We start from the raw sequence: 21301 nt of genomic DNA on the forward strand, positions 1-21301 counted from the left end.
CTGGGGTTGCAGCTGCTTTCCACTGTCCCAAACCCACCATGACTACTTAACCCATTACCGCAACAGATTACGCAAGTGCAGGTCTCATCACATGGGAGAAAGAGAGAGGAGAGTGACCACAAATGCTTCAACAAGCTTCAGCGTGCACACAAGCTCATGTTACCTCCACCTGGGGAACATGTGTGGGTGACAGGGACTGTAGTAAGGCAACATCCAACACCTTGTTTACCTTGAAAATGCCTTTTTGAAATAATTGCCGTTACCTTTTTATCCCTCGGACAGACTGGGGAGCTAAAAGGATATTCAGACATCTGCACAAAACTGTACACTAGTTCCTTCCCAACCAACTCTTAGACCAGGAGACTCCAACCTGTGGCTCTAAGTTTTCATGTAACTCTTTGCCCAGCATCAGTTGCTCCCCCTCTTGGCTCTGATTTAAAAAACAAACAAAAACAAAAAAACAAACAAGCAAACAAAAACAAAGATATGAATCCAGAAATGAACAGTGATGAAAAAATAACTAATAAATCATTTATTTGTAGCTGCAGAACTTTAAAGCTGCTCAGCTTGAAAATGAGCCTAAAGACACAAACCCAGTTCAACGAAGCTGGGAAGCTGTGGAAAATATAAAAAATGGGCAGAATGCAATGATTTATAAACGAACCCATATGTTATTGACAACAGAACATGGAAAACATATCAAAATGGTTAAACTGAGACTTTTTACTATTTAGAGATCTCAAAGAAAGGCAGAATTTCTAACAAGTACAGATGGGCAGAGGTTCACCAGTCTGCAAAAAACTGAATCTACAAATTGTGGAAAAGTTTTAAAATAATGTTCCTCAACATAAAATGGTAAGGGCTCTGAATGTCTCATCATCTACAGAACATGTTATAATCAGAAGATTCGGAGCACCTGGATGCAAGGCACAGGCTAAATATCAATTTTGTAAGCTTGTAATATTTGAACCCTCAGGTAGCTGTGCATGAAAAACAGGCAAGATTCTGTCATTGAAATCACTGCATGAGCTCAGGGAAAGTGAAAAACCATCATGGTCAGAAGGTTTAAGCTCTTTTTGGAAAATGTGGGTGTCATGTTCTCTGGACTAAATCATAGAGGAACCATACAGCTTGATTTCAGGTCTCAGTTCAAAAGCCTGAGGGTATGGGGGTGTATTAATGCCTTTGGACTTGGCTGTTTGCACATCTGTAAAGTCATCACCAGTGCTGAACGGTATATAAAGGTTTTTAGAGCAACACATGCTCCCATCCCAATGACATCGTTTTGAGGGACAACTTTGCAAGACTAAACTGTATCTATAGCAAAATGACTTTGTAGTAAAAGCCATGCAGGTGCTGAAGTAAGCTCCCTGCAGTCCAGATGTTTCACCAATTGAAATCGTTTAGTACACCATGAAACAGCAAATATGACAAAGGAGACCCGGGGAAGAACAGGACAACATCCCTCCCCAGAAAAATCCAGCAACTAGTCTCACCACTTACTTACAGAAGTGGAAATGGTATTGGCCTGCCCCAATGTTTTAGACATATTGAGCCATCAAATCCAAAATAAACAAATAATATTTCATTTTTTAATGAAATAAAAGGGTTAGGATCTAACCCAGGGGTGGGCAATCTCAGTCCACGAGGGCCGGTGTCCCTGCAGGTTTTAGGTGTGTCCTCGAACCAACACAGCTGATTTAAATGGCTAAATTTGCTCCTCAACATGTCCTGCTGTTCTCCAGAGGCCTGGTAACGAACTAATCATGTGATTCAGGTGTGTTGACCTAAGGTGAGATCTAAAACCTGCAGGGACACCGGCCCTCGTGGACTGAGATTGCCCACCCCTGATCTAACCCTAACCCTAGTTCCCGAGTTAACACTATTTAGTAAAATTTGTGAGGCGGTTTCAGTTATTCAGTACAATGCACATTGAACCAGTCTGTATAATAAAATACAAAGAAAAAAGTTTTGATAAGCTTGGTTGACTTTTAATCTTCCTGCAAGTTTGTGTCATCAGGTTTATTTTGACTCACTGTCAAACAAAGTTAGAAGCTTGTTTTTATTTGAAAATAATTCAAAAGTAAACGTGTTTCCTTTCCTTAAAAAAGTAATATTACATTATCGCGTTTGTTTGTTTTTTATTTGCATCAACCTCTGAAACGTGTTTTCCTCAATCTCTGTCTCTGTTTTTGGAACCTCAGTGCCTGTTGTTTATAAAATACATACACCAGAAGCATAGAAATAATAATAATTAAAGAAAAGATTCATTTGTCATGGGAACTGTTTGCCATGGGTCTCCTGTAATTAATGATATACATCTTCTTCCTGTTTTTTTTTCCCTCCTTCAAAGCAGAGCCACTTCCTCTGCGATTTAGCTGTACCCTCTCTCTAAAAACTGCGCTCCGGAAGCTCGACAACACTAAAAGCAGCTGCATTCTTGATTTACGTTAAACAGTAAACTTATTAACATAATGAAATACAATTTTGTATGGAAGCCTGCATTTTTAATTATAGCCCATGCCACGGATATAGTTCAGTTCTTTGAAATTTAAGGGAAACCGTTCATGTGAGGCGAACACAATACAAGGAAGTCCAGACAACTGCCTTATAAGGAAATACTCAAAAGCCAGCCAATCACAACTGTACATTGCTTTTCACATATCATAAAAGTTATTTATCTGCGTGATTCGAGGCTCTTTGCTGCTTACAGTCTGCCTGATGCCCTGCAAGCCCAGCGGTGTGTTTCAATCCAACTTGCTAATAAAGAGTCATTTTAGTTTAAGTAGTCGATCTCCGAGTTTTTCCTTTTGGGATAACGAAAGTATTGTAGCGGGCCGGGGCTGTTCGGGGATTTGTTATGGACAGTTATGTTTGTTATTACGGTTATGTTTATGTTGTTGCTATGGTTACAGGTGACGCTCCCTCTCCGACGGTGTGTTTCCGGGTGAGGGAGCGCCTTTTTTTTGTGTTGTTGTTGTTGCCGCGCTGAGCAGAGGGCTCGCGCCAGTGTTGCTCCCCAAGAGCTAAATAAACGGCTGTGCTCCCGGGCTAACACGGCAGGTAGCAAGACCAAACGAAACCTCTGTCTCCTCCGTTTCCTGAGCTCGCCACATTGGTGTCAGAAGTGGGATTAGCTCACCCTCGCCGGAATGGAGAGAGACATTCGGAGGCTAGAGCAAGCTATCGAGGAGAACATTGCTCGCCTGGGAAGCTGGCGATTGAGGAGAGAGGAAGCTAGCGGCCATGTAAGTCCCCGGCCCGGTCCCGGCGCGCGAGTGCACCGCGACGGCGGCCCGCCGCGACCGATGCTAGGGCAATGCTTGATGGGCTGCCTCCGTCGGCCGACACACCGGGCCCCCGACAGCGCGCAGTGACGCCTGCAACGCCAGCTAAGGTACCGAAATATAACGGGCTAACCCCGCTAGAGCCCTACCTCTCACAAGTACGGCTAGCCGCGAGACATAATGGCTGGAGTGACGGCGAGGCTGCTACACACTTAGCGCTAGCATTGGAAGGAGATGCATTGCAGGTACTCCTTGACCTAGCCGCGTCAGAACAGCATGAGCTCCAGACCCTCACCATAGCACTCGAGAGGCGATTTGGGCAGTGGCACTCCACTGATCAGAGCAGGGAGCAGCTGACCAACCGGAGCTGTAGGCCGGGGGAGAGCCTGGGCACCTTTGCAGCGGATGTGTTACTGTATGCTCGTCGTGGCTACCCAGAGTTCCCCGAAGCAGCCCGTGAGGAGCTTAGCCTGCATGCTTTCCTGCGTGGACTTTTTCCAGAGCGACTGCGCCAACACGTCCGCCTGGCCATGCCTCAGACTCTCAGTGAGGCGCTCCTTCAGGCTGAAAGGGCCGAGCTGGTGCTCACCCCGCCACCTAACCAGCAGGTGCGCTCCCCAAACTACCCTCAAATCAGAGTCGCAGACTGCGACGGGGAGGGGGCGGTCGCGGAGATATGCCAGCTGCAGCCCTCGGTGCCTCGGAGGCGTCGTCGTCGTCCCACCGACCGCTGTTACCGGTGCGATGAGCCTGGCCACGTGGCGCGTGACTGCCCAGCACCTGCCCCGACGGCCAGAACCACAAAGCCGCAGGGAAACGGGGTGGGTGTAGTGAGGGGACCACCGCCCCAGTTTCCTGCCCCCCTCCAAGGACGATGCACGGTGGTGGGCCGGGTTGGGCACCTCAAGGGACTCTACCTGAGCTGCTGCGTTGAGGGCCAGCCATGCCAGGCCCTGGTGGACACGGGGTCTACCATCTCCCTGATACGACCTGGCGTGCTTCCTGGAACGTCCGGGTCATTGGTCGAGGGTTGGTCGCCCACCGACACCCAGCTGATGACAGTGACGGGGGAGAGTGCTGATATGCGGGGGAAGAAACCGTTGCAGATCAGAGTGGAGGATCTGGAGCTGATTCACGACTTCTGGCTTGCTGACATTCAAGACCAGTGCATCATCGGCCTGGATCTGCTGACCCGCTGGGGGGCCTGCGTCGACACCGCAAAGCGGGCTATCACTCTTGGCACAGAGACTCTTGCCCTCCAGTGCGGTCAAAAGCAGGGAGCGGAGGGAACCCGAGCCAGACGAGACAGGCGTCGGGCGGCTGCCGCTCAGCAGATTTCGGGTGCCGGTGGCTCTGGGTCATCTCTACGCACCTCAGCCCTGGTCTCTCAACCCGATAAATCTCCCTCGACCGAGACAACCGAGGCTGTTGGTGACCTGTGGCAGCGCAGCAGCGTAGGTCTCAACGTTGACCAGCGCCAGCGGTTGAGGTGCCTCCTGGACGAGAATGTGGACATCTTTGCCGCCAGTGACAAAGACTGCAGGCAGGCGGGCTGGTCCAGCACACCATCGACACCGGCTCTGCTCAACCCATCCGTCTGCGCCCACACCGGCTGCCCCTCTCCAAACGGCAGGTGGCAGAGGAAAAGATCCGCGAGATGGCTGCGGCTGGGGTGATCGAGCCGTCCAACAGCCCATGGGCGGCACCCGTGGTCCTGGTGGGGAAGAAGGACGGCAGCCCGAGGTTCTGCGTGGATTTTCGCCGTCTCAATGCAGTCACCAAGAAGGACTCGTACCCGCTTCCACGGATCGACGAGGCCCTGGATTACGTCACCGGCTCCAGCTGGTTCAGCTCCCTCGACCTACGCAGCGGCTACTGGCAGGTGGAGCTAGCCCCCGAAGCAAGGCCTAAGACTGCATTCACCATTGGACAGGGGCTGTGGCAGTTCAGGGTCATGCCATTTGGGCTCTGCAATGCGCCAGCGACGTTTGAGAGGCTGATGGAGAGGGTGCTCGTGAACATCCCTCGTAGCCGCTGTGTTGTGTACCTGGATGACCTGTTGGTACACGGTGGTGACTTTGACAGTGCACTGTCCCACCTGAGCGAGGTCTTCGGTGCCATCCGTCAAGCTGGGCTGCGGCTCAACCCTGCAAAGTGCCGGCTGTTGACAAGGGAGACTACGTTCTTAGGCCATGTGATCAGTGCTCAGGGTATCGCCACCGATCCCGCAAAGGTGGCTGCGGTCCGGGATTGGCCGACTCCCTCGAACGTCAAAGAACTGCGGAGCTTCCTGGGCCTAGCCTCCTACTACCGTCGGTTCATTAAGGGGTTCGCGACGACAGCCAGCCCCTCCACCGCTTAACCGACAAGGGCCAGCCGTTTGGCTGGGGTGATGCCTGCGCTGCGGCCTTCAAGCACAGTTGAAGGAGGCCTCACCAGAGCCCCAGTCCTGGCCTACCCGATGCCCGGCAACCCTTCATTGTGGACACTGGCGCTAGCAATGTAGGAGTTGGGCGGTCCTTTCCCAGCAGGACGATGCTGGAGAACGAGTGGTGGCGTACTTCAGCCGAGCTCTGGGGCGAGCCGAGAGGAACTACTGTGTGACCCGGCGGGAGCTGCTGGCTGTGGTGCTAGCGGTGCGGCACTTCCGGCCATATCTGCACGGCTGCCGGTTCCTCCTGCGCACCGACCATGCATCCCTGACTTGGCTCCTGAACTTCAAACACCCGGAGGGTCAGGTGGCCCGCTGGCTGGAGGTCCTTCAGGGTTACGACTTTGAGATCCAGCATCGGGCAGGTCGACAGCATGGCAACGCTGATGCCCTCTCCAGAAGGCCCTGCATGGCCGTTGAGTGTCGCTACTGTCTGCGACAGGAGGAACGGGCCCAGGAGGCGCTGGGGGTGGCTGCTGCTCAGGCCACGGCCAGCGGAGGGGGGTGGCTCCCACTGACAACGCAGCAGCTGAAGTGGGAGCAGGAGGCCGATGCAACGTTGGTGCAGGTGGGGGCCTGGCTGGAGGTGGCGCAACGCCCCGACTGGACGGGGGTGTCGGGTCAGGAGCCCGAAGTGAAGGCCTACTACTCCCAGTACAACAACCTGGAGACCCACGACGGCCTCCTGTACCGGAGGTGGCGGGCCCCTGGCCAGGGCAGAGATCTCCTGCAGCTGTTGGTGCCTCGGTCGCTGCGGTCGCAGGTGCTTGAGCTTGTCCACGGCTCGGTGGGGGCAGGCCACTATGGGACCGCCAAAACTCTCCGCCGCCTCAGGGGACGGTTCTACTGGCCTGGCTGCCGACGGGATGTGGAACTCCACGTGCACTGCTGTGACACCTGCACGGCGCAGAAGGGCCCCACTCAACGCTCCACTGCCCCCCTTCAGCAGTACTTGGTGGGGGCCCCGATGGAGCGAGTGGGAGTGGACGTCCTAGGGCCATTCCCCGTTACGGAGTCAGGGAACCGGTACGTGCTGGTGGCGATGGACTATTTCACAAAGTGGCCAGAGGCCTATGCGGTGCCGGACCAGAGTGCGACGACGACGGCAGAGAGGCTGGTGGAGGAGATGTTCGCCCGTTTTGGGGTCCCGGCTGAGCTCCACAGTGACCAGGGGCGTAACTTCGAATCGAAGGTCTTCGGGGAGATCTGTCGGCGGCTGGGGGTGGAGAAGACGAGGACCACACCGCTTCACCCGCAAAGCGACGGCTTGGTCGGCGCTTTAACCGCCGCGCTGGCCACCCAGCTCGCCATTCTCACCAGCTGCCACCAGCGGGATTGGGACCGACATCTGCCCCTGGTCCTTTGGTCGTATCGGACTGCGGTGCAGGAGTCCAGCCAGTGCACGCCTGCCGCTTTGATGTTTGGGCGGGAGCTCCGGACGCCTGTGGATCTGGTGTTTGGGTCCCCCCCTGAGCCGGAGATTGACGGTGGGCCAGAGATGGACTACTACAGGAGGCTGAGGGAGCGGCTGCAGGTGGTTCACGACTACACCCGCCAGGCCCAGGCCAGCGCCGGAGTACGGCAGAAAAGAGCCTACGACACCAGGTGCCGGGGGGAGGCTTTTGTGCCTGGCGCTAAGGTTTGGGTGTACTGCCCGGTTCGCAAGAGAGGAGTGTCCCCGAAGCTCTGCAGTCACTGGCAAGGGCCGGCGGAGGTCATGGAGCGGCTAACAGAAGTGGTGTACCGTGTTCGCATGCCGGGCCCGGGGCGCCTGGTGGTGTTGCACCAGGACAGACTCTCGCCGTATCGACCGCTCGCTCCGGTGGATGCCGAGGCAGGGGATGCTGGCAGCGCCCCATGTTCTGACCCGAGTGACTTTTCCCCCGCCTGTCGTGACCGGCCGGTGCGCCAGAAGAAGGCACCGGAACGTTTGCAGGACTTTGTGTGGGGTAATGGGGTTGTCGGGGACGACTGACCCCTTAGGTGGGGGCTATGTAGCGGGCCGGGGCTGTTCGGGGATTTGTTATGGACAGTTATGTTTGTTATTACGGTTATGTTTATGTTGTTGCTATGGTTACAGGTGACGCTCCCTCTCCGACGGTGTGTTTCCGGGTGAGGGAGCGCCTTTTTTTTGTGTTGTTGTTGTTGCCGCGCTGAGCAGAGGGCTCGCGCCAGTGTTGCTCCCCAAGAGCTAAATAAACGGCTGTGCTCCCGGGCTAACACGGCAGGTAGCAAGACCAAACGAAACCTCTGTCTCCTCCGTTTCCTGAGCTCGCCACAGTATTAAATCAACAACTTTTAACCCGCGTACGCACCGTGAACGTTACTTTTAAGTTTACACAAACTGCCTTACCTGGTGAGGATGATGGCATCTGTATGATAAAAAGGAGCAATATTAGACATATTCCAGCCATTGTGCTTGGTTAAAACTTACAAAAAAAATTGCTACAACTCCGGCAAAACTAAATTAAAATGACTGAATCCAACTTAACTTACACCGACTAGAATTTAGCCAAACAAAATTAAAGCAATCGTCGATCGGTAAAAATAAAAGAACAGCTAACGTTTAATCATTTCATATGACTTTATGGTTACCTACCAGCTACATAAAAATGGAAGAAATCATTGCACAGGCGTGGTTTATATAACCTTGGTTTTCCAGAAAATTCTGGTTTCTTCTGCTTTCTTCTGGTTGTCAGATAGAAGGTACAACTCTTTCGAATTCATTGTTATGAGTTCCAGTTGTCCGACGTTGGCACTTCAGCAAACGACTGCTTGTCCCATCGAAGTTTCAAAACAAATTAAATTCATCTCCACAGTGACATCTGCTGGCCAACGTATCTTAAAGTACAATGATGTTTTTAAAATAACATATATAATAAAAGTGGAAGACAGAATGTTGCACATATTTGCATATATTTATATAGAGACATTGAATATATATATCTATATATATAGATATATATATCTAGAGATATATATCTATATATATATATATATATATATATATATGTATCTACATATATATATGTATGTGTATATATATATATATATATATATATATATAGCTTCAGTTCCTCCTACATATATTCTATAGGACTGTGGTCTGGAGACTGGCTAGACTGGCTCAGTGATCTTAATGTTCTTCTACTTCAGCCACTCCTTTGATGCCTTGGTACTATGTTTTGGATCACTGTCATGCTGAAAGATCCATCCACGGCCCAGGTTTTGTGTTTTGGCTGAAGGAAGGTTGTCATACAGTATCCTGTCAACTGGCTCCTCAATGGACAGTGAAGTTTTTTGGTTTTTTTCACTAACAAGCTCCTTAGCAAAAAAACAAAAACAAAAAAAACCAGACCCAAACCATAATGCTTTCACCTGCATTCTTGAGTGTGGGGATGGTCTTGTTTGGGGCATACGCAGCATTTCTCTTACTCCAAACACGGCAGGTTGAGTTGATGTAAAGAGCTTGATTTTGGTTTCATCAGACCACGGCACTTTCTCATGATCCTTCCCTGAATCGTTTAGATATTCCCTGGCAAATGTAAGATGTGCCTGTACATGTGACTGTAAGAGCAGGAGAAACAGTTTGTTACCAGTGGCATTCTCTATGACTGTGGTCCTAACTGCCTTCTAATCATTAACAAGTGGCTCCCATGTAGTTTCGGGCTGATCCACCACCTCATGATCAACTTCAACCCATGAGGCAAGACCTTGCATGGAGCTTCAGACCAAGGGAGATTGATGGCCATTTTATATTTCTTACATTTTTACTTTTCAAGGTATGTTCAAATTTATAATAATGGTAGATACCAGCTCAAGCTAATTTAATTTTAGTGAAAATCAAGTTAATGTCAAGCTAACACCTTTCGGAGGGAGTTTTTGTAGAACAGGTCAAGGTTTTCAAGAATTATGTTTTCATCATCACCATTCAACCATGATTAAACTGCTGTTACAAAGGAATTTCCAAAATGTGAGAATAAAGTATATCTTCTCATAAGCTTTAGTCAAACATACACTGAATATGTCTCTGTCTAGGAATTATTTAGGAAATGAGAAAGCACTGTGAAAGAGTAAGAAAGAGACTAAATTGTAGGCTGAGGGATTATAATTGTTAACCCACACTCTTTACCACTACATAATGTCCTATTGACCTAACATTTCTTTTACTTTTAAAATTCTATAGTCAGCTGCTACATTGGTCTCCCTTGAAAAGGGGTTTTTTAATCTCAATGGAATCTTCCTGGTTAAATAAAGGTTAAATAAAAATTAAAAATAACATTTTAAACAAATGTTTTTCAGGGCTGAAAAGATGTGACATATTTGTGTCAAAATTAAATTTCATGAACTCTATAACTTTGCTCTTACTAAGTGTACTTAATGTGCTCATTTCAAATGTAACATTTATTAGTAAAGTAGGTGACAATATTCAGTTTTTCTGTATAGATGAATCTCCTTTCTTTCTTTTACCTAAAACTAAAAAAGAATCTGTTGATGCTTTTTTGTGTTAATATGCTTTCAGTTTGTTTGTTGGTAGTCTCTCTCTGCTCTCCTTTTTTCTCTTCTCTTTCTGCTCACCCTGAAAGCACTAAAGAGCAGCTACTTTGAAGTAGATGGCTGCTTTTTCAGCTCCCTGAAACTAGTTCGTTTGTTAAAAGGGAAATCTTATTTAACTGAACATTGCACAAAGAAACACAGAGAATACATCCCCTTCTTTTTTCTGTCCATAAAGCAAAAGAATTGCATCCATCCATTTGTATTGAGTGAACACAGAGGTCTAAACATAATCTGATCTACTCATGACTGTGGCTGTTAAGTCATTACTTTAAAATAGTCTAGAAATTAAGATCATGATTGTCCTTTTTTTGTAGTTCCACTGTGCTGATCACTTGTGAATGACAGCTTAGCCAAAAAGATATTGTGTTATTTTTATGACACCAATTCATCCCAGATTCACTGTGTTGCAAAGTGATTGCCTAAATTTGCCTACTTTATCTACTCTGTACTAATCTTTACTTATATACTATTCCGAGAAAGGCTGAGTTGAGTTCAGTTTTTTCCACCACTCATAAGGAGGCCTTCAAAACACTACTCATTGGAGTACAATACGGTATTCTGGAGGTGTTTTCGCTAACTTTTACGGTGTCCTGACTTCGCATAATTTCTTAACCAAACGGATTGGAAAAGTGGGGGTTTATGACCTAGATGGCTCATTCTGCATTCATGCACCTAGTGTAGAAGTAGCAAAAAGGTGGAGGTGGCCATCCTTAAAGTTCAGGGAAATTAAGGACGCATTTGAGGGCCACATTTCGAGCAGCCTTTGAATTGGGACAGCCGTCGTTGCATCGCTGTGACGTAATCGGTCTTAAAATGAGGCCTTTAAGGCTCCAGACCCTGAATTGGGACAGAGTCACTAAGTTTGTCGTTTTTAGGAGTGTTACACTTCCCTTTGTCAGGCCTGTGATGCGTCTTAATATCTGCTGGTGGATAGGAAGTATTTTTTGTTGTGGCACAAATCACTTGTGTGCTATCTTATTGTATATGTACCAGATTGTTGTGGAAACACTTTAAAGTGTTTGTACAGATAATACCTGAGTTTGTGTTTGCTATATTTCATGCAAAGCTTGTATATAGATTTGGTGTTTTGAAAGATTTTAGACATGAACAGTTTATCTAAGTTCTAAAAACTATTCATTAAACATGTTTGTGGTTTTCACAGTAAAAATCATAATTTTCTACTGTCAGCTGGGAAGACTTCAGTGAGCCTCCAAACATGGCTGCTGGTAAGTTTTCCACCTGTGTTTATGCCCAAAGCTCTACACATCTGTACACATCTGTATGTTTCAGCTTTGTCCTTCAGTCACAACATGGTTCATCTTCCTGCTAGCTTCTATCATGGTTAAAGCTCATGAATCCTCTGGACATCAAACACTGATGGTTGTTATTGGAGCTAAGTGAAGTTTAATGGCTTTATTATTCACGCTGTGACACATGGCAGCTGTCAGAGCAGAACACATGAAGTCAGCAGGTGGGTTTCAATTCAGGCTCTGCTTCCTCTGAAGGTCCATGGTCTGTGGTCTGTGACATCACAGCGAGGCCACGAAGGCTGTCCAGAATCCCAGGCTCCCACAACCGTGTCCTCCTTCTCCCTGGATTTGAAGGACAGGTGGGCCCACCCTATCCCATTATTCATTGCACCGTGGTGGTGGAACATATATTTGGGTCCAAAGATGGAGCAGCACTGAAGGCTCTCTGGTTAGAAGTGATGTCACACATTAGGATATGGGTGCTAGCTCTCTGTCAGAGTACCAGGGCCTCGCTTTGACCACATGACTCTCAGTACACAGCATGATGTGTGCGCTGTAAACAGGAAGCAGAGGAGCAGGACTGGGGTAAGCCTCTGACGGATCAAACTGAGACTGACCTCCAGAAGTTTCCACATGTTTCTGCTCTGCTGTGTTTTTGATGGTTATTTCAGGTAAAGATTATGGAATATGTAAAAGTAAGTAAGTAAAATTTATTCATATAAACCCTTTTTAAAACAGGAATTTCAAAGTTATTTCAAAGTGCTTCATATGGGAATATAGTGTTTTATTGTTTCATTTGATATGCTTTTAAAGAGGATATAATAGCATATCCAATAAAACAGCTTGCTACACATGAATATTACCTAAATGCAATGGAAAATGACCAGTCTGACGTGGGCCTGCTTCTCAGCGCCTCACCTCTCTGTGCTGCTGTGCTGCTGGTACAGCTTGCTAACACAGGCCCAGACCTGCTTTGCCTTCAGAGTTCCCTTAAATCTTCATGGCTCACATTTCAGCAAGCTGCTGGAAACATCCCTCAGAGTCATGTGATCAATGACGTTTGCTTCAGCACTGACAGATAGAAAAATGCTTCCACATAAACAGGATCTATAATAATAATCATCAAATAATGATTTTCAGCTGTTCAGACCTTTGTCTGGCTGCTAATCCAGCTGTGTGTGTTTGTGATGACAGTAAATAAATGTCAGACTTACAGCTCCTGTTTTACTGCATCAAAGTGATAAGATGACTTAAGCACTTTGTCATGGATGGTAGTGAAAGCAGGAAATGACAAATGTAGCACAGCAGCAGCGTTTAACACATCTGAGCTGGAAACAGAAACTCTGGTATGAACATCATTTATAGAACAGCTTCCAGGTTCTTTTGCTCTGCTACAGTTTGGATGGATTTGCATTTAACCCTAGAACACTATCGCCGGGTGATTTACACCCGAGCAAATACATTTACATGATTTCTCTCTCCTGCAGCTGTTTGCGTGTCGAGGAGCCTGTGCCTTCACCACGGAAGTCTCAAATTTCCCAGGAATGGGTGGACCAAAGACCAGCTTTCCAGAGTCATTATTTTGTTTTAGGAGGGTTTTTTTTTTTTCATTTTGTTAGACATGGCACAGTTGAAAGTAAAAGAAGACCACTCTAATTTGTCATGTGCTGTCATATTTTGATATATTTGATGACTTTTTATTGGTTATATTATATCGGGTAAAAATCACCCGGCATTAGTGATTGTGTTACTATTTATAGCGATAGTGTTCTAGGGTTAAAGATGCAAAGAGACTACAATGGTTAGGGGGTGTGGGTCCTGTGGGCCTGAGGGTGGCCTCGCGCTGGAGAAGGATGAAGGAGTCTGACCTGAGCCAGTGTTTGACATGAACAGATCAGCACTGCTATCAGAGTGCCTAACGACAGCCGTTAGCATCATATCAGTCTTTCAGTCATGTAAAAACACTTCCAGTCACTGTGGTCGTTACAGTGACATCATGCAGTTTGTGTTTTGACCTCCAGAGGGCGACAAATCAGCACAGACAGAGAGCTCCATTCAAACTTTGCTGCCATCAGTAATAATTCTTCAAATATAATCATCAGTGTTTGAGCAGTTATGATATCAGGGACAATCTAGACATGTGTGACAATACTGAACATGTCACATGACACGCATTAAACATCATGTGATCCAATCTCAGTCAGCACTTTCATTCATGACTCCAACATGTTGAAATGAGCTTTGAAGAAACATCGGTTTAGTGCTGAAATATTCAAACACTGCATGAAGAACAACAATGCATGTTTGTGTTTCAAACAGGAAAACAAGCAGAAATAAAACACGGCCTGCCATCACACAGGGTTTCGATTCTCCTGGGTGTCCTCAAACGCCTCTTTCCTTCCTGCTCAAATTTACTTTCACTTTCCTGAACTTCGTGGAGTGGAGGTTGTTGTTGGTGTGTGTGTTTGAAGAAACTGTAAGTTTGCTTTGTTTCTTCTTTTAACAGTTTGTCTTTAGGACCTTTACTGTATGTTCAGCTCATGTTTGATTTCGTCACACAACAAACTGTGTATGTTTTCTCTATTAAAGTCAGTCCGTAACAGTGATGGGAATAACGGCATTACAAGTAACGGGGTTACTAACGGCGTTACTTTTTTCAGTAACGAGTAATCTAACTAATTACTATTCCTATCGTTACAACGCCGTTACAGTTACTAACAACGAAAAGCGGTCCGTTACTATTTTTCAACAAACAGACGGTTGAAGCTGTGTTCAGCTTACCGCATCTTATATCAGCTGCACGGAAGTAGCTGTAAGTAATCTGGACGCTACAGCTTTAAGCAGCTGCGCGCTCCCGCGGACGGTAATCACGATCACTGTCTAGCACAACACCTGGAGCTAAGGAGGCAAAACAATTGCATGAGTGCTGCTGTTTGACTGAGGAAGAATAAAGTAGTCGTAAGTCAATCACATGACCACTTAAAGACAAAGCAACAAGGTGATATATACCAGTTTTTAAACTGTGTTGATAGGCCACGTAAAACCAGAGTCATGATAAACAATATATACGCCGCGTTTTTTCCTCAATAGTTTCGCCATGTTAGCGCTAGCAAGCACTCTCTGCTTATGAGCAAAAAACAAAACAAAACAGGAAGTTTTAGGAGTGACGGCGAGAGAGAGAGAGAGAGAGAGCAGAAAAAGATAGAGAGCGAGTTTTGAGATGTGAGAGATTTGTGACGTTTAGCGTGTTTGGAGTGTGTAGTTAATGTGTTGTCTTGTGTAGTTAGTGTGTAGTGTTGTGGATAGTTTTGTGTTGTGTGTCAGAACAATGAGGCGACTGCTGTCTCCAGGTAGAAACAGCAGTGATGCACCTGCTGCTGTCAGGCCTGCAGGTATCAGGCTGTGATGTTCTCCTTTATAGTGGACAGAAATTATTTTTTTGGAGTGGCACAAATAATTTGTGGCATCTTATTGAAGAACAGCTGATTGTTCTGTAAATAGTTTGAAATGGTTATTTTAAAAATCAAGGTAAATGGATGCAAATAAATTTGTTGTTTGCAAAACTTGTGCATAAGATTTTAAAATTGACAATTAATATTTGCATTTGAAGTTATGAAATATGATTCATTAAACATGTTTGTGGTTGTTACAGTAAAAATATAACTTTTTCTACTCTGATTTTATGGTTTTTGTCTGATAAAGTCTGGTTATACAGTATGAGAAAATGAGAACATAACTGTAAATTCAGGCACGCGAGGTTGTGCTAAAAAGAATGATACCAAACAAGGCAAAGTAAATAGTTTTTAAAGGTAAAATTTGGAGGGAAAATCAAGAGTAGTAAAAAAATGGCCAATTATACCCTGGACGCCAGGGGGTCAAACGTTCTTTGTTTTTTTTTAAGTAACGCAATAGTTACTTTTCCAAGTAATTAATTATTTTTAGAATATTGTAACTCAGTTACTAACTCAGTTAGTTTTTTGAAGAAGTAACTAACTATAATTGAATTACTTTTTCAAAGTAACTTGCCCAACACTGGTCCATAATGTTTTTCAGCGTGTCCGCCATCTTCTCTCTGTGTGTATATGGGCCTGTCTCAATATGCCTACTTGAGAATTGAGAAAGATTGTAAGTGTGAATCAGACCAAACGCACTGAATGTGGTCTGAGCTCGGCCAGAGAGAGTAGTTCCGATGTTTATATTTACAGGGACAGCAGGAGAGAGAGAGCAGACTTTGTAAATGAATATTTTGTATAGATGTGTGTTAGATGCAGATTCAACATGTCGGTCGTAAAAATACTGCGTCACAAACTGTTGGCTCTAGTGATGTGTCGGTCGCGATCTTTGAAGTGAACAACGCGGGTTTTCTTTTTCTTTCTCTCACCCTCTCTGTCGCACTTTTTTTCCGCTTGACTCCACACCCGAGCCTTGTGCTTGCGCTGGGGGGAGGGGCGGTAGTTACACTCGCAGTAGCACAGTGTTAGGATTTAAATATATATTCTTAATGCTTATTTGCTGATTATTTTTAATAAGACAGGGCCAACGTTGAGTGTAAACTAGGTCGCAGGCTGACAGGAAACTGCATGCTTTTGTAGAGCAGGTGCAGACAGAAAGTGAAACTAAGCAGAGTGTTTTGATCGAAACTTAGTGGGTGCAGCAGAAATATATATATAACCATGCTGGCTGCTACTGCTTTCAGACCTGAGCTTGTGTCTTTGTGTGTTCAGGTCTCCATTTCAGGAAATGTAAAATAAAGATCTTTTTTTTAGCTTTGACCACTCTGGGTCCAGTCTTTTCCGCCAAAAGAATTAAAAAGAACTAAATTTAATAACAGGAACAGAGCGGGAGGGAAAGACAGAGAAAGAGCCAGGGACAACAGGGTCACATTAGAAAGGTATAGTAATCATCCACAACTATTTTCAGTTGCAGATGATAAAGGATTCAGAAAGTTTATTCATGCAGGCCCATATGACAGAGAATATGCATCTTCTTTTTGTTTTCATATTTTAATTTATATTTAATTGTGCTGTGGTTTGCAGTGTTTTGTGTTGTTTCACTTTAAATTTGTTTAAAAGGAAAAAGCTGAAAATTTAAATAGTTAAAAGTTGAAATGTAAATAGTTGTTTTTTGTATTATATGATTTATTTATTACATTTTATGTGGAGCGAATAAATAAAAGTATATTTACGGTGGCTGCAAGAAACAAAGCACAAAACATGTACAAACTCCAAAACATGTACAAAACACAACAGAAGTGCTCCAGGATGCTCGGTGCAGTGTTGAGCTTTGTTACCTTTTGGCTACACAAGCCAGCAAGTACCAACGACCGGATTTGGTGTGTGGTAGTAACAGGTAAATGAACTTTTTTTTTTTTAATTATTTGAATATATATGAGTGCTTGTGTATAAATACACAAACAATACACATATGCTTTCAATTGTGTAATTTAAGTGATCGAGGTAGCTCTGTTTTGGAAGTTCAGTTAACGCTAGAAATGTGTTTTGGAGTTTGTACGTGCTTTGTCTCTAGGGGCCACCGCATATATTTATATATAAACATATATAAATAAAACCACTTTTTTTACATTAGTAATTCTTTTTGTGCATAATGTATCTATCTAGATACATATTTGATTTGTACAGGACCACTAAATTAAAGCTTATGTGTTCCAACTGTACAAAATAGAAATAATTTTGGTCAAAGTGCAGATGTTACAGATGTTTTCCATATTCTGTATATCTATATTTTATTGTGAAACAGAACAAATAAACAATTTTGCACAAACAAACATGTAGATATTGTACTAAGGTAAACTGTTTTCTCTTACTGTAGTGAATATGAACTCAAACTTTGATTTTTAACAAATTAAACTTCATGGTGACGTGTAGGATGAACAGTTACTTCGACATTTGATTACAAATGAGTTTTTCTGGGGATTTTTTCCAACCTCTCATCATATTATTTTTGCTTGTTCTTCATAAACAATAAAAATAGATCCACTGTGCCTGATATTTTGCCGCTCTTCAGAGTTTAGAACCAGTTTGGATCATTTTGAATAGAAAAGGAGGTTCTTGTATCAGTACCAAAGTGTTGATTTTAACACTGATGCATTAGTGGTAATTAGGAATTTGGAGAAATATACAAACATACAAACTTGTTTTATTGATTTTTTTTCTTCATTATTTTTAATAAAAGCTGAATCTGCTCAGTGATAAACAGAAATGAGATGAGATTAAACCTGATGACACAAAGTTAAACATTGAGAAACTCATCTGAAAATCTGCGTTCTTGTTGATGCTTGAAAAAGATCAGTTGTGCTGCAAACTGAAACTCTTCTGCATGCAGTTACTAGTTTTTGTACTTTAACCTTCCATGAAGAATATTTCCTTCACTTAAAACACCCAACATCATAAAAAAAAGCTTTTTTTTCTTTCATGAATATGATGTGAGACAGAGGAGTTTTACTGCTTGTGTTTTACTTTCTTGGGATTACCCCAATAAGCATTGTTTTATCCCTTTATGTTCTCAGTCCTTCTGTATGTGATTCCTCATCCTCAAACATGAGTCTTTAAACTCTGCAGGTTGTGACAGTTTTGCTTTGCTGTGTTAAAATCCCAGGACCAGAAACATTTGAGGCTCAGCTCTGAGATCCACAACCAGATCATGTCTGTTAGATTTTCTCTGGATCTGAAAGCTAAAATCAGATTTGAAACCAGTTAACTGAAATAGCTGTTCACATTTTGTTCACACAGACATCAGAATCAAACACACAAAAATCCAAAATCTGCTGCTGATGTTAAAGCGTGTTTTCTGTGTCAGATGACAGAGAGCTGTTGGACATGAAAAACTATTGTGTTTCTCTAGCATATCTAAAAACACCTCAGTTGACCACAGATATCCTGCTCAACTAGAGCTGACAGCCAACAAGCAGATTTTTACAGTGTTTAACAAGATTGGGCAGCTCTTATGTTATTAAGATGTTATAATATTTTTACTGTAGGTTAAAGATTAGGAGCTACCACTGAAAATGCTCTATCACACTCTCCCATTCACTAACTGTAGCCTGAGCATGGCTGCTGGTTCACAGTCACTGCTGTCATACTGACACATCTGTTTGACCATAAGCGGTTATGGTGTCAGCAGCTGTTGGAGGTTGAGGATCTTTATAATTGCACTGCAGGTGGATGCATAGATGTAGTAAAGAACTGAATTAAACCTGTTGGCTTCTGTCTGATTAAAAATCCTTTGTTACAAATATTGGCTCTGCTTCAGCAGGAAGTAATTATGACAACAACACAAATGTTGTTAGATTCTTTATTCATGCTGACTTAATTAGATGAAACAAAATTATTATATTAAATTACTGAAAACATTAACAGACAATTAGATATCAGTCATCAGGTACATCAGCAGGCAAAGAAACAGAAGAAATGTGTTAGAAATAAATCAAACATTGATCAATGTAGTATTTTCCAAATATGTTTTAATCAGGTTTAATTAAAAAAAAATATAATTACTTTTATATAGTGTATTTATATATGATAATACCAAATAACAGTTATTGGTTTCTGTTTGTGCACAGACATGATTTAAGTCAAAGCACAGATGTCTGTCTCTCTCTCTGTCCAGCTGTTTGATCTCAGCTGTCCCCCGACTCATTTCTAATTGTGTCTCTCCCAATGAAAATCTTACCATCTTTAACTCTGCCGCCTCCAGCTTTTTTGGAGAGGGGAGGCAGAACTGAACAAAGCGCTGTAACTCCTAAATATCTCCTCTCAATTAAATTAAAACTACACAGTAAGAAAAAACCAGCCAGCAACAGAAAATAAACTCCTCTTGTTGTGAAAATCTGCCTTCTCCACCTTCCTTTTATTTTTTTTGTCCAAATTAACACACTTACAGAAACAAACTGTCACTTCTTATTTTTATTATTAAAAGTGAATCAGTGTGTGTCAGTGAATGCATCGTGTGTGCTTCATGGCTCCATCTAGTGGACTGATAGTAGAGCAGCTGATGGCAGCTTCCTCTGCCTCACACTGCTGTCTGACTGCATTCAGCTGACACAGATGAAGCAGGAAAGAAGCAGCTGATATTTGGACAGCACACATGATAGAAAGGAGGATTTCAGTTGATGTGCACATGAAGGATTTGTGTTTCCTCTGCAGGTGAAGGTAGAAAGTGTGTGTGAGCTGATGTGAATTCAGCAGCATGGATCAGTGTGAGGACAGAGAGGAGGGAGTCCCTCCCTCCAAAACCACTCTGTGTGGGGAACATGAGAGCCAGACCAAAGCTCAGAGGTGAGATGACCATCTCTAACTGTCCATGACTCTTCTCCATGTCACAGCTCAGCACTCACATCACTGCTCCATCATTATTCACAGGAACCAACCTGGACCTCCACCCAGCTCTGTGGCCTTAAAGAGTGACCGGTCTAGAGGGGAACCCGTTAATTTTACAGTCCAGCCTCTGTCTGCTGCAGAGAGGTGAGCTGTTAGTAACATGAACTCTTTGATTTAACTGCTTGATGATGCTGGATATAAACTGAAGTGCAAACATGTCATTCCCTCAAACCCATTTAAACTGTCTCTTTAAATGGACATGAAACACTGCATGCACAAAGGCTAATATGCATCATGGAGCTCTGATCTAAAACACAGTGGTAGATTCAACTCTTTCACTGAAGCTGGTTTTAAGAAATAAAAATAAGAATTACGACCTTGTTTTCTGCTAGCCGTCACCCAAGGATTTACACCTCTGATAAGCAGGAGTCTCACTATCTGTTTATCTCCCATTACAATGGCCTCACTATGTGTGTAGAGCATAAGGCCCATCTGTAGTGCACAGGCATACAACTAAGTGAGAAAGTGACATTACTATTACTAATGTGATATGATTAAAATATATGATTAATACATTAGAAAAGAAATCTGCCACCACATCCCACCCTTTTGATTCAACCCCATTAGAATCACATTAAAACAAACATGGAGATTTCTTTTCTAATGACTGTACATCAACACTTTTGCATATCCAAAGAATTTACAATGTGCATCCTCCCTATAGAAAAACAATTTACACCTTTATGGTCATCTTCACTCTCACTATCATCCTCTCTTCATCTGAGTCTCCACACTTTGTTCGAAGGAATGACAGTTATAAAAGAAAACACAAAATATGAGCTCATATACAGAAAATAAAACAGCATCAGTTGTTCATCTGCAAATGAAAATTTCCACTTTAGTTACATTAAGGTGTTCATTCATGAGAACCTGTTGTTAAGATAAGGAAATCCTTCAGTGTGAGACATATTTCTCCACTTTCTCCACTCCACTCAACTGGCAGAATCAGCCTAGTACTAAAACAAAACCCGCAAATCTGCCAGAAAAATAACAGGAAAAGTTTTGCTTTCTGAAGTAATGTTCTGGTGGAGCAATATGTTGTAGGGATTAGAACCTGCCATGCAGTGCTGCAGTCACTGCTTCTGGCTTTAATTAATAACTGATGCTTACTTTGTCTGAAATCAGGTTTAAGAGTCACTGCCTCTGTTCATTTTCCCCACATCATAATTACTGGTTGGCCTCAAGTGCTCCAGAATATCACACAATTCTGGGGAGTCTGGGGTCCACGGGGATACCTCCACCTGCTAAATACACAGAGAAATTTTTCTTTTTTTGTTAGCAGCTGCACAGTTCACACAACACTAATGTTCATCATTAAGCACTCTTCTGTTCTATTAGTGCCTCCCTTCTGTCTGTGCAAGTGCTAGTACCTGATCTGTA

At 44.0% G+C, this 21301-nt stretch overlaps 1 long non-coding RNA gene across 1 annotated transcript; it reads left to right on the plus strand.

The window, feature by feature from the left end:
• Positions 1-11112: 11112 nt before the first annotated feature.
• LOC120437446 lies at positions 11113-11885 on the plus strand. Its single transcript, XR_005611139.1, has 2 exons — positions 11113-11501; positions 11781-11885. It is a non-coding gene; the product is annotated as an uncharacterized LOC120437446 (long non-coding RNA).
• The last annotated feature ends 9416 nt before the right edge of the window (positions 11886-21301 follow it).

The sequence above is a fragment of the Oreochromis aureus genome, linkage group 3, assembly GCF_013358895.1.
Source record: "Oreochromis aureus strain Israel breed Guangdong linkage group 3, ZZ_aureus, whole genome shotgun sequence".
Lineage (NCBI taxonomy): Eukaryota > Metazoa > Chordata > Actinopteri > Cichliformes > Cichlidae > Oreochromis > Oreochromis aureus.